At 44.7% G+C, this 11,412-nt stretch overlaps 1 long non-coding RNA gene across 1 annotated transcript; it reads left to right on the plus strand.

Moving 5' to 3' along the window:
* The first annotated feature begins 4,223 nt into the window (after positions 1–4,223).
* Positions 4,224–9,181, plus strand: LOC133259751 (uncharacterized). The gene is made up of 2 exons (XR_009740509.1): positions 4,224–6,573; positions 8,562–9,181. It is a non-coding gene; the product is annotated as an uncharacterized LOC133259751 (long non-coding RNA).
* The last annotated feature ends 2,231 nt before the right edge of the window (positions 9,182–11,412 follow it).

Genomic DNA, 11,412 nt, shown 5'->3' on the forward strand with positions numbered 1-11,412 from the left:
GATGGATGTGTGGGGAGAGGGGCGTTTGCATTCAGGGGCTGCTGTGTCTGCCAGGTGGAGGCAGAGGCAGCCTGGTGACCATGTGCGGGATTTTCAGTTCAGTGCCTGGCAAGAGCTCCCGCCAGCGGCTGGCTGACCTGCAGTCACCGAGGGAAGACTATGCCATCGGACTCTCCTCTGGATCATAAAAGATAATGGTTAGAGCTGGAAGCAGCTTCTACCCCTGATGTCCATGCCTAATGAGAAACAGAGGGAGGTGTGACCTCCCAAGATCACACAGTGAACTCAGGATAAAGCTGGAACTCGGACTTGTACCTGGGTCTGAGATGCCGTCCTTAACTGCGGTCCTCTGCCAGGCCCCTGAGGAGGAGGGAGGAGCTTAACCACAGAGTAATTAATATCAGGCACCAGAGTATTATAAAATTTCATTCCCACTTTAATTAGGGAAAGTTTTTTTTGAATAGAAGTCTTTGTTGTGTCAATTAGTTGATTGACTATCATTGGTTTCTGGGTTAGGGAAACTTGATCCGAGGTGAATGAATTTGTTTATCAGGGAAAAGGAGCCAGGGGATGGAAAAAGAAATTCAATTAAGTGTCAGCCTGCTGAGTGACAGGTTGCATTTGATAGGACTTTTAGCTTAATTGCTTGTATTTCATTAAGAGATTTATTTATCAAGAGAATTCTTCATTTTAAAATCTCAGGCGGTGTCTGAGTGGCTTCTGGCTATCTTTTCTGCCTTGATTGAGGATGCTGAAACGTGGACCTGAAGAATTACCCGGCACCTCAGAGATATTCTTGTTTCTACTAAGATCCTGCCTTCTCCTGACTCCTAGGACTGGCAGTCCCTCTCATCCTTCCTGTCCCAAAGTTTTACCCAAAGTTTGGCAAGTGTCTGCATGTCTCTGGGGAGAAAAGTCCAAATTTCTCTTTAGATTTCCAAAGAGATCTGAGTCCCAAAGAAAGTAATACTCAGCATGCTGACCACCTTTTTTTGTTGTTGTTGTTGTTGCTGTTTCTACCCCCAGAAACAGGTTCAATTTCATGCAGATTTGTAAAATTGTATGTGAAGGCAGTGCTAAATATTGCTAATAACTAAATGTTCCTCTGCATTAACAAAAGTGACTTTCAAATTAGTATCCTTGAAAATAAAGTCATCCCTACAGGATTTAATTAGCTAATTTACTTTTAAAATGTATTTATTTAAAAAATTTTTGGCTGTTGCTGAGTCTTTGTTGCTTTGTGTGGGTTTCTCTAGCCGTGGCTAGCGGGGGCTACCCTTCGTTATGGCACATAGACTTCTCACTGTAGTGACTCCTTGTTGCGGAGCACAGGCTCTAGGCGCACGGGCTTCAGTAGTTGCAATGTGTAGGCTCAGTAGTTGTGGCGCATGGGTTTAGCTGCTCTGAGGCATCCCTCCAAGACCAGGGATGGAACCCGTGTTCCCTGCATTGGCAGGTGGATTCCTGTTCCTATCCATTGTGCCACCAGGGAAGTCCCAAGATTTAATTTAATTGGAGAAATTGTTGCTACTTAAAAAAAAAAAGTCATATAACCTCAAAAATGGATGCATTCTAAATCATATGGGTCTTGATGTCCTAGAAGTAAATAAACTGTGTGTAATGTGACTTATTTGAGCTATTCGTCTTTGAAGACTTCTTGATCCTTCTCATGAGGATTGCCCAATGTATAATTTATAATAGTTGTAGGGAATGTCCACTTTGTTTTATAAATGAGATAACTGAAGCTCAGAGAGGGCAAGAGGTTTTTCCAAGGATACATAGCCAACCAGGAGCAGAACTAGGATCAACACCTGTTCCCCCAGCTTCTTTTCCAACAATCTGGCTCTCTGTGGGGCCTCTGGAATTGCTGAGCTTAGGGTCTGTAGTTCAGCTTCTTTTCCTTCTGATAGATAAGGGCAGGAGAGCAGAATGGTTAGGACTGCCATCATCGCCTGGGCCTAAATCTTAGATCTGCTATTTGTTATGTGAGCTTAAGCAAGTGCCTGCCTGGTGATTTCTCTGGTGGCTCAGTCGATAAAGAGTCTGTCTGCAATGTGGGAGACCTGGGTCTCTGGGTCGGGAAGATCCCCTGGAGAAGGAAATGACAACCCACTCCAGCATTCTTGCCTGGAGAATCCCATGGACAGAGGAGACTTGTGGGCTACAGTCCACGGGGTCGCAAAGAGTCGGATATGACTGAGTGACTCACTTTCACTTTCAAGCAAGTGCCTCAGCCTCTCCGGTAGTTGAGGGCTAGTCGGGTTATCTGTTTTACTGCGTTGTTGGGAGGACTCCATGCAATGTGCTTAGACTGTACCCAGTACATAGCAAATGCTTAATAAATATCAGTTGTAATTATTATTGTGCTTTTCAAGTAAGATTTTACTGGGAAATAGGTTTCCAATTCTTAAAACTAATTGAGGACCATTGTTCTGCACTGTGTTAACTCCACTCCCACCCTCATCCTATAAGAGGAAATAATTTGCTCCAGAAGATGAGTGTCCATGAGGACTGGTGGTGAAAGCAGATTTCCTGCCTCCTCAGGCATTGCTTTTCCTTGTGTTCCCTGGTACCAGAATATTTTTATTTTCTTCTCTATGGTAAATATTTATTTGTGGTTCTCCCTCTCCCTTCCTTCCTACCTTCTTTCTTTCTTTTAAAAAGAGTCTTTATTTATATTATTTGCTGCATCAGCTCTTAGGAGTGAGATCTGTTGTGACTCGCGGGCTCTCTAGTTGTGGCACTCAGGCTTAGTTTTCCCAAACGTGTGGGATCTTCATTCCCTGACCTACATCCCCTGCACTGCAAGGCAGCTGCATAACAACTGTACCACCAGGGAGTCCCCCGTCCTGCCCTCTTCATTACTTCCTCCCTTATTTCTCTTCCTTCCATCCATCCACTCCGGTACAAGAACTGTCTTCTACAGACTTGTAAATGTCAGTTTTGCACCTCTCTTTCCAACTCTGGATTCAGGGTTGTCATGTTGGTGGCCAAGGTATCAATATTCACACTATGGAAATTGGGAAACTTGTCATAAGGGCTTTTTGGAATCTTTTTTTTTTTTTTTAAATAGCTATTTCCCAACATACGATCACTTCCATCCACCCCTCCTTCAATCATCCATCTCTTCGTACATGCAAACATCCACCCACCAAACCATCACCCACTGAACTGTCCACCCATCCAATATTTATTAAACACTTTAGGTGGGCTGGGCCTATGTAAGATCTACAGGGAGGGCAGAATTGGCCAGAGCCTGCTCCCTGCTCTTTAGGAATTGACAGTCTAGTGGAACAGACACCTTACATCTGTCTCACATTCAAGGACTGTCTGGACATCATTTCATTTGATGATCATGGTCAGCACTGTTACCTCAGTGAAACAATTGAGGAGATTAAGGCTCAGAGAGGTTAAGTGAATTGCCTGAGGTCACACAGCTGGCTCTACATTCATTTGTTTACCCGTCTGACAAGGCATGATCTTCAGCTTACTGAGCTGCTCAAATCTAGCCAGAATGTCAAGGTGAAAACAGATTTTCAAATCTGTCTTTCAGAAATAAGCCTTCTTTTTAAAAAAATAAGTAAAAAGGAAAAAAAAAGGGAAAGAATAGGGAAAGTTATTTTTCTATCTTGCTTAGAAGGGGACAGTTTTGAATTTATTTTTTCAGATTGAACAATCGTTCCTCAAATGGATAGTGATAGGTGATCTAAAAAATAATCTTTAAAAACGTCGCCGAGTTGGGCATTTCCTCCGGGTGACATAACTCACTGTGACAGAATGCATTTAAATTCTCGGAAAAGAAATTGAAAGGAGTGGAGGGTGTTGGTGCAAACTGCCAGTTTCTTAACCCTCTGCGTTCACCACCCTCGGCCCTCTCTTCCGTCTCCCAGAGGCCTGTGGGCACGACCATTCTCCCCTGCTACCTTCAGCTACATGTCTAGGATGCATCGAACACCAGAAGCACTTCTGTGGATCGCAGGTTCCAGGATCTAGCCAGGGATGTATCTCCTGGGGCCAGGAAACAGGGTGTGGATTTCCTGACGGGCCAAAGAAAGGGGTGCTTGGACGTCTTTGAAAGATGGCCAAAGAAAGGGGTGCTTGGACGTCTTTGAAAGATGATGCTCTCACACTTTCTCTCTAGATTCTTATCTGTTCCTTTTGCGTTTCTCTCTCTCTCTCGTAACCCCTTTGCTTTTATAATTCCCCCAAATGGCCACCACAGTAAAAAGGAGTGGGTTTTGCCCTGGGGAAGGCAATGTGAGGCCAGAGGTGGCTCAGGGACAAGGATCAACTTAATGCACAGTGTCCATGGAATCCACGTCACAAGTCCTCCTGGTTTGGTGGGCGGCCTCCCTCCAAGAGGCAGAGCTCCAGGGCCATGCTAGGGTTCCTGGCAAGAGTTTTGATGGACAGCATGGCATTCAACACTTTATAGTCTCTTTTGTGCAATATTTTCATTGCACTTCCCAAGGCATTTTTTTTTTTTTTTGCTATCTGCAAGCTGATTTCTCTTTTTCTGCATCCTGTCTGCCAATACAGCTCTGGAAAAAGAAGAAAGCAGGTGCCACCTTGAGAAAGAAGAGGCGGATCTGATGTAAGGGAGGGTCTTAGATCAGCTTCCTAGAATCAGAGCCTGAGATGGGGCTTCTTTTGAGAGTGATTTATTGCAGAGTGCTCTTACAGAGACACAAGGGAACATGAGAGAGAGGCCAGCTTCAGCCTGATCCCACAAGGAGCTCTGAGCATGAATTGTGTCACCAGAGTTGGTCTCCCCTGGAGACTCGGGGGCTGGCATTTGTACCTCCAAGCCATCAGTCAAGGGCCACTCTAATGTCACTGGTTGGCTGGGGAGAGTAACCTCCTAGGGGATGCAGATCCTGCCGAAGGTAAGTGTCCAGGGAAGGGGATAGTAGTATCCTTAGCAGTCAGTTCTCCCAGGATCTGGGGCTTGGGACCACTCATCTGGTAAAAGGGTTCAGCTTGGGAACCAACAGCATCAGTGCAGGGAGAGTCCCAGTGAGACAGGAACAGGAAGCAGAGGGGCGGTTCCACTTCCTGCCCTGATGGATTGTGTGGGGAGATGGGAAACAAGAGGACAAGTAACCAATGAGGCGCTATGTGTCAAGACCCATTGTCTTTGGCTTAGAGATAGACAGGATGGACCCTGAGCCCTCCTTCAGGAGGCATCTGCTTGGCTTTCCATTTGGGCTGCCAGGAGGAGGGAGCTATGTAGGAGGCCCCCCAAAAGTGAGGCTGGCAGTGAGGTGAGGTCAGGCAGAGAGAAGGCTCCAGCCATGCGGGTTCAAGCCCAAGAACCTGTCACCAGGGCAGCTGTGGTGAGAGGTAAGAGGATCTTACAGTAAAGGCTCGAGGGCAGTCTGGTGATGCTGCTGTGCTGGTAAGAGTTGAAGGGAGGGGTGGAGATATTCAGAGAAAACCCCGGCCTGATGCCTGCTGGAGAATAGATCACAGACTTAGTGAATGCTGGAGGAATGTCTAGAATCAGGACCTGGTGGAGACAGCTAGTGTTCCACCTACCAGTCCTTTGTGTTTTCTTTCCCATAGTGTGAATTGTTGCTAGGGGGCGGCTGCAGACAAGGACTGTATTTCCCAGTTAAGCCTGCATCTATGTTTGGCCATGTGACAAGTCCTCAAAACATGAGTGAAAATGGTGTGTGTCCGTTCCGGGCAGTAGCTTTTAAGAAGTGGGTGGGACTTCTCTCTGTTATTCTAGGGGCTAGAAGAAGGTTCTGTGGTCTGAGAGGTTGGCAGAGACAAAGATGGGAGGGGCCTAAGACCTTGAATCACTTGGAGGACAGCTGTCCATAGAGGACAGTGGTGCCTGTTTGTGTCTGGTGAAGATGCCTGATCGGGCCTCTAATAACAAATAAATCCCCATATCCCACGGGCTTAACACAATACCATTCCACCGCCACCCCCCCCCCACCCCCCAACCCCCCCACATTGCTCACATAACAGTCCAACGAGACAGTTTCCAGTCTATGGGCAGCTTTCTTCCATGTGATGATTCAAGGACTTAAGCTCCTCCCATCTTTGGTTCTGCCAAGCCCCTATGTCTCTCAATGATCAGGTTAAGATACTCATTGAATAAATGTTTATGAAGTACCTACAACATGTCCTTCACCAGTGAGCAAAAACTCACCCCATGGCCATTGATCTTCCTTTTTCTCCAGGTCAGCCCCATTGCTCAAGGGCTCATGCCCAAGTGGCCGTGGCAACAGGCATGCACCCAACACTCAGACTTCCTGGGCTGCCCCCATTGCTCCGTGTCCAATGTTCCATCAGGGCTTGTTCTAGTCCAAGCCCTTACTGAGGAACATGACCACATTGAGGGGACCTGATAGTTGATGGGTTAATTGGCCTCATTTGCTATGGAAGGGAAGGGGTCTGTTCTTATCAGAATAGACACTGGATTTCCATTTCCAACAGGTTCTGGCAGCATCACCATCCACAAACTTGTACACTCTTGACTTCTAGTGCCCAGCAGCCTCTCCAGATGGTCCTTCTTCACTGTGTCCTGCGTACTACCTACCTTCAACTGGAACTTGAAAGGTATGGGGAGAGGTGGAGAGACTCAAAGGAAAGGAGTCGCTGATTATCACAGCAGCTGACACCTAGAGCTTCTGTGTGATTGGCCACAGTTTCTCCCAAGGTTGGTTTCTGTTATTTCTTATGATCCAGATATTTGGTAACACACTGAGTGTTAGAGAGACCAAATCTGTCTCCTTTTGAAACAAGAACTTGGGCACAAGGCGAAGGCCCTTGAAAGCTGTTTTCTCCTCTGCTGTTGCCAAGGGTTCCTTTCTGAGTTCATCTTCATTTGGGGCCATTGAGAGGGAAGAATGAAGTTATAAAAAGACTTGCTTCCAAAGCGTATCATTAAGGCGCCTCTTTGTTCGCTGGCTTCTTCTGCTAGGTTTTTAATAGTGGTCTTTGCAGCATTTGAGGGACTTGCACCTGAGCTCAGAGAGAGACCCCAGGCACCCTCATGGCTCTGAAACACTCTAGGAAACCCTCTCCCACACCTTAACAGGTGGGTCAGCTGAGATCCATAGATGTGTGATGGGGTTTTGGATAAAGAGGGAAGCCGACAGTTGGCCACTTGAGGAGTGGGGACAGATGCATTGGGCAAGGTTGTTGGTCACACCCTGGGGGATTGCTCTCAAACTAGGAAGATGTTTGGTTGGTAGGGAGCCAAAAATCAACAAATCAATTCTGATTGCCCGGACAACAGAAATTCTTTATTTTGTCATGTAAGTAAGATAACACTTATTCTGATCATTTATTTAAAATGTGAATTCTGGTTTGCTAGTACAGAGCTTTCAGGGAGAGACAACATTGTATACCAGGTCACGAAGGCTCAAAGAGCTAGACGGGATTGCAGGAAGGGCTGGATCAAGAGGACATCCTGAGAGAACTGTATCGTCGACTCTGCACATCTCCAGGAAGTCACTTTCTAAGCCTCAGTTTGCTCTTTTGTAGATAGAAGTATTGGATTAGAATTTCAAGGGTTCCAAACTGTCAGAGGTATTTCTAAGGGAGCATTTTTCCGTACATCAGCCCAGACTTGCTGAAGTAGAATCTAATCCTTCTGGCACTGGCATTCTGCAATGCTGGGTTTTATGATTATGTAGCTTCTCTTGGGCTTAGGTGAGAAAAATAGCCAGATTGTATACAGGCTTTCTTTGGGTTCCTGGACCCAATTCCAACATGTGTGGGAGAGTTGCCCCTCACTTCCAACAGGCAATTTTTGGACACCAGCAGTGTCCAAGAATTCAACTAGGTCCTCACACTATCCAGCCAGAGATCACATCAGATTCCACAGCTTAAGGGTCCAGTCCTATAAGACTGCCCCTCCCACCTCCAGCTTACCAACTGCAAGTCCAGGTTGTGATTTGTGCTTCTGACTGACTGGCTATAAATCAGAGGTTCCCACGACCCTTGGGTGTGATTCATTTGCTAGAGCAACTCGTAGAACACAGAGAAAACATTTTCCTTACTGGACTACTGGTTTGCTATAAAAGGATGCAACTCAGGAACAGCCAGATGGAAGAGATGCCCAGGGCAGGGTGCGGGGAAATGGCCACAGAGCTTCTGTGCTCTCTCCGCATGCACTGTCCCCAAGTCTCCACGTGTTCACCAGCCCACAGGCTCTCGGAGCCCTGTCTTTTTGGTTCTTCATGGTGGCTTCCTTATATAGGCCAGATCGGTTAAATGACTGGCCATGGCTGTTGGTCTATCTCCAGTCCCTCTGAGCTCCCTGGAGGTTAGGAGGTGGAACCGATCACATGGCTGGCTCCAGGGGCAACCAGTCCAGGATTCTTACATGCTTTCCAGAAATTACTTCATTAACATAACAAAACAGACACCTTTATCACTCTGAGTACTTAGGAGATTCCAAGGGTTTCGGGAGCTATGAGTTAGGAACTGTCAACAAAGACCAAATACAGGTGAAAAGTATATTTTGGTCATCTGAACGACCAAGTATGCATTTTTTCTTGTAAATCACAGGCCTTTAATGAGCTTTTCTTTTCTCTTAGATGGGAGCCAGTGGAAGGTTTTGAGTGAGGAGTGGTGTGATTTGACTTAGGATACTACAAAAGGTTCCTTTGGGCTGCTATATTGAGGATAATCTGGAAGATGATCGGGCAAACAAAGAGGCTGTCACAATGGTCCAGGTACGGAACGATGGTGGCCTGAACCAGGGAGTTTGTGCAGAGATGAAACACTGTAAAATAATCAGTGTAAAAACTGACCAGCTTAAACTGCTTAGCCTCCTTAAGTATCAATAGGTTGTGGATTAATCAAGCCTTGAGTTATTTTATAGAGACAGCACTGTGCATGTGCAAGAAAGAAATCCATGTCTCCCCAATGACTCCGGAACCAAGAATCTTCAGTCTATGGAACTCAAAAAATAGAAATGTTGCTGTAGGACCCCTTAAAAAGTGAGAAATCCTTCAATAAGGAAAACCTGACTTCCAGCAACTAGAATAGCTTGTATGGACAGATTTGAGACTAGCCAGTCAGCTTCCAAGTTTGAAATTTTCCTGACACCTTAAATTTTACCCCAATACTGGGTTGAGAAGTCAGATTCTAGAACCTTGCCTTCTATCTTTTTTGCTGATTAACCTTGCAAATAAAGCACTTTCTTTTCTCAAAAGCCAGTGCCAAAGGATTGGTTTCTGTGTGTGTTGGGCAGCTAGCCCTTTGCTCCGTGAGAGAGGTGGTGATGAGGGATTGAAAACTGAATCTGTTTTGATATCCCCAGATCTGCTATCTATAAAAGAAAGATGTCAGGGACATCAAGGTCTTAGGTCTGAGCAATGGGGGAGGTAGAGCTATCTCTTCCTGAGATGGAGGAACAGCTCTGGGGCACAGAGGGGCAGTTGGAATCAGGACCTTGGTTTTGAATGTGGTGCACTTGAAACATCAGTTGATACCCAAGTAGAGATGGTGGTGGTGGTGGGGATTGTTGAATATCCACCTGGAATTCAGAGGTGAGTTCTAGGCTGGAGGTGTAAGCATGAGACTCTTAGGTGTACATGAACCTTTTTAAGGCCTCTGAAAATAATTGTCAAATTCCTTTTCAGAAAGTTTCATAAATTCACACTCTCTCAAGAAGATATGGAAATTCCCCAAGGCTGGGTGTTACCTTAAAAAAATCCATACCAACCTGATAAGTGAAAGATAGTGTCTCAATATTCTAATTTGTGTACTGTGGATTTCCAGTGAGATGAACTTCTTGATGTTTTTTGGCCATTTCTCTTTCATCTCCTATGAACTGCATGGTCTTGGTCCTTTTGTCCATTTGAAAAATGAGAAGGATATGTCCTTTTCATATTGATTTAGAAGAAATCTTAAATATTATGTTCTTTTATGTGACAAATAGTTTTTCTGAATTTCAGTTTTGTAGTGCTTCCTGATATATACAAAATTGACATTTTAATATAGTCAAGTGTATCAATCTTTTCGAGTCCTAGCTTTTGCTTTTTTCTCCTTTTGCTTAGAAAGCCATTTGTCTCCTAATATAAGAAAATATTAATCTGTATTTTATTCTAGTTTTTTATGGTTTAATTAAAATAATAACTCTATGCTTCATGAAACTTATTTTGACACGTGGTGTGAGGCCTTGAATTTTTTCCTGGCCCCAAACTGTTAATGAGTTGTTCTTGCATCATTTATTGAGCATTCCACAACATTTCTCATTAATTTAAATGCCACTTTAATCGATACTAAATTCTTGCATAGAGTAAGGCCTGTTTCTAGCTTTTAATTTTTTTTTCATAGCAATGTCTATTCTTCTATACTGTTTTAATTATTATAATTTTATAACCCATTTAATATCTGGTAGATAAAATCATTATTTATTTATATTTTTGAAAATTTCCTGTATTATTCAGTCTCTTTTATTTTTCTACTCAAACTTTAGACTAACATTTTTAAGTTCCAGAAAGTTTCCAGCCAAGTTTTAATTGTAGTTCCATTAAGCTTACATATTACTTTGAGCAGAATCAGTAGATTTATAATATTGCTTTCCTATCCTTGAATCTGGTGTGCTCCCTAATCATGAATAGATCTTCTTTTCTGTCTTTGATACAATTTCATTGCTCTTTTCAATACTAATGCATATACATTAATGGCTTCCCTGGTGGCTCAGTGGTAAAGAATCCGCCTGCAAATGCAGGAGACACAGATTTGATCTCTGGGTCGGGAAGATCCCCTGGAGGAGGAAATGGCAACCCACTCCAATATCCTTGCCTGGGAAATCCCATGGACAGAGGAGCCTGGTGGGCTGTACTCCATGGAGTCTCAGAGTCAGACACTACTTAGTGACTGAACAACAGCAACATATATCTTAATAACTTTATTCCTAGGTAAAAAAAAACTCAAAAATCACTTCGCATTCCCCCTCCCCAGTCTAATCTATCTTCTATCACAGTAGTTCTCAACCAAGAGTGATTTTGTTCCTCAGGGGACAGTTGGCAACGTCCGGAAATATTTTTAGCTGTCATGAGGGGGGAACAGCTTCTAGTGGGGAGAGGCCAGGGATGCTGGTAAGCATCCTACAATGTCCAGGACAGTCCCCACTGGAAGTAATTGTCTGACTCCAGGTGTCAGTAGTGCTGTGGTGGAGAAACTGATCTGTCTGTAATGTGCAAAGAGTCTTTTCCCAATAGGGTGTTCCTACTGGACTAATGGAATTTTCATCAGTACCAGATGTGACTCTACATAAAGTGTCAAAAGGGGTACGCTGTCCTCTGGGTATCTACTCTGTGTCCTGAATTGAGTAGCCTCCCATGAGAGGCTGCACCCCTGGCCTGCATGGCGGCCAAGAGCACTGAGGTGTGTGGTCCTCAACCGTGGCTCAGACTGCCACGGGTCTGTTGGAGA

The sequence above is a fragment of the Bos javanicus genome, chromosome 13 (genome assembly GCF_032452875.1).
Source record: "Bos javanicus breed banteng chromosome 13, ARS-OSU_banteng_1.0, whole genome shotgun sequence".
Lineage (NCBI taxonomy): Eukaryota > Metazoa > Chordata > Mammalia > Artiodactyla > Bovidae > Bos > Bos javanicus.